This window comes from Pseudophryne corroboree, chromosome 1, assembly GCF_028390025.1.
Source record: "Pseudophryne corroboree isolate aPseCor3 chromosome 1, aPseCor3.hap2, whole genome shotgun sequence".
Classification (NCBI taxonomy): Eukaryota; Metazoa; Chordata; class Amphibia; order Anura; family Myobatrachidae; genus Pseudophryne; species Pseudophryne corroboree.
Window position 1 is genome coordinate 743,803,673 of NC_086444.1, and position 2,507 is coordinate 743,806,179.

The 2,507-nt window shown below is 44.4% G+C and overlaps 1 pseudogene; it reads right to left on the reverse strand.

Moving 5' to 3' along the window:
- Positions 1-1,392: 1,392 nt before the first annotated feature.
- Positions 1,393-1,511, reverse strand: LOC134939901 (5S ribosomal RNA; annotated as a pseudogene).
- Between the last annotated feature and the right edge of the window lie 996 nt (positions 1,512-2,507).

A 2,507-nucleotide genomic window follows, 5' to 3' on the forward strand; every position in this document is an offset into this window, starting at 1 on the left:
CAGACGCTGCTGAGGACTTGAGTGGAACTGTTCATACTCCACCATGTCGATTGTTGACACCATGAAACCCATCAGTCGCATAGCTACGTGGATTGATATTGTTTGACTGTGTAACAACTGTACCTTGGATATCTTGTTCCGAGGTAATCAATTTTCTGCAGACCTGAATTCAGTACCGCCCCACAGTGAGTCATCCGTTGTGACGGAACCAGAGATAACTTTGTCCAATATATGAACCACCCATGTCTCTGCAGACAAGTCACTGTCTGTTGGAGATAGCACAGAAGCTTTTCCTGTGATTGTGCCAGGATAAAAAAAAAAGGTGGTCGAGGTATGGCAATTTTCTTATCCCCTTCTTGCAGAGATAAGCTGCCATAATCATAATTCTGGTACATACTCTGGCGGCTGTGGCTAACCCACAGGGTAAGGTCTGGAACTGAAAAAGTTGCTGGAGAATGGTGAACCTTGAGATAACACTGATGGAACAGTGCTATAGGAACCTGTAGGTAAGCATCCTAACTATCCAGGGATACCATGTAATCTCCTGGCTCCATGCAAAAACTATGGAGCGCAACATCTCCATGTGAACCATGGTACCCAAACTTATCTGTTTAGGATTTTTAGAATGGGTGAAAGGATCCTTCTGAACCCAAACCCGGTTGGAGTAAAAACCCCTGTCCCTATTGTGCAGGGGTTACTGGAAAGATTATTCCCGACAAAAGCAATTTCTGAACTGCTTCTTGCACACCCGTCCTTCGCCTCTACTCGAGACGGACTGGAACAGTAGAGGCGAAGGACGGGTGGCGAAGGACTCTACTCGAGACAGACTGGAACAGTAGTGGCGAAGGAGGATGATTCTAGAAGGGAAAGCATAACCTAGAGATACCGCTTCTTGCACCCAGGCATCTGTTTGTAGACTGCTACGAGATCTGTACAAACTGAAGAAGTCAGCCCCCTATCCTTTTGGGGTCCCCCAGAAGGAGGCCCGCACCATTATGCTGATGGCTTATCCTCTGGTTTGGAAGCTGGCCCTCTGGTTGCCTTTGCTTCTTTGTCTTATTGTATTGGGGCTGTTACGTTCCTTTATGACCGACAAGGCCGAAACTGGACCCCTAGGTTTCGGGTTATATGTGGAAGGAAACGTGACCTTCTTGGAGTCTGTTTCTGACTCCAGAATATCTGTTAACTCCTTCCCAAACAAAGCTTTCAGCCAAAGTTTCCAGAACCTTCTTTGATTCTGAATCAGCTTTCCATGTATGTAAGCAAAATTGCTCTGCGAGCAGCTATTGTTAATGCTAATTGCCCTAGAACATTATTGTCCATATAAGCTATAAGGGATTCTTGCTCCCTTGCAGGCGCTGAAAACCTGTCTTCCAGTACCTCAGCCCAGTGTACCTACAGCACCTGGTATTCCAAGATGGTCTCCCATCCAAGAACTAACCAGGCCCAACACTGCTTCGCTTCCGAGATCTAGTGAGATTGGGCCACTCCAGTGTGGTGTGGCTGTAGATTGCAAGGTGAAGTTATGGCTGGCTTTAGGACTGCCCCAGAGACAATATGGTTTTCAGAAAACCATCCCTCTTTTGACGTTGACGGCAAAGGCCATATAGACTATCATTGATATGCGAATCTACTTTAGGAGGCACTTCCTATTTTTAAACAGTGCCCAGCAGGAAAAGGATATTTGGAATCCCATAAAATGGGAACCTATATTCCTTATTGGGAACAGCCCAAACTTTTTCCATGATTTCCATCAGCTGCTGGGGTCCCCCATGCGGAGGCCATATTTTTTTGGGACATTTAAACATAGGTACCTTATTTTTAACACAGGCTCTGCTGATCCTCTGAGGACAGAAAGGCCTTTACTGCTCTCATTAATTCAGCTATATTCACTGAGCTAATACCCTCTAACTGTTCTTTGTATGCCAAAGTAGAGTACGTAGAGCTTTCATCGTCTGATGAATCATCATGTGTAGCCTGTGCAGTTGATGATTTACTTACACTCGGTTTATCAGCTTGTTTTATTGGAGAAGCTGTTGGGGATACCGTAGGTAGAGAGCTGCATGTATGGGTTGATAGTGAACCATATTCCTAGTATTGACGCTGTACTTTCAGCTATACTGGACAAGGTCTGTGCAAACATCACCCAAGGTGCGTAGATCAGGGATCTGCCTTGTATTATGCTGAAAAGAAAACCATTTTACACAAACCATCCTGTACCAGATCAGAGAGGATAACACAGTTTTTGCAAGACAACATGATATGAGTATTGATGTTACTGTAAGTATACTCTCGTCACTTTTGCCGCTCTTAGACATGATAAATAATCAGCACTTTCACAGTGTACTACACAATATGACTGTTACCATTTTATCGTTCGAAAGTGATATCAATCTGACCCTTACCCATGCACCCGCATTGAGGATCAGAAGACAAACTGACAAACATATATAAAAGTCAGCAATCACACTAGCTGTCAGTCACATTATATTAGTCATATGAGCACA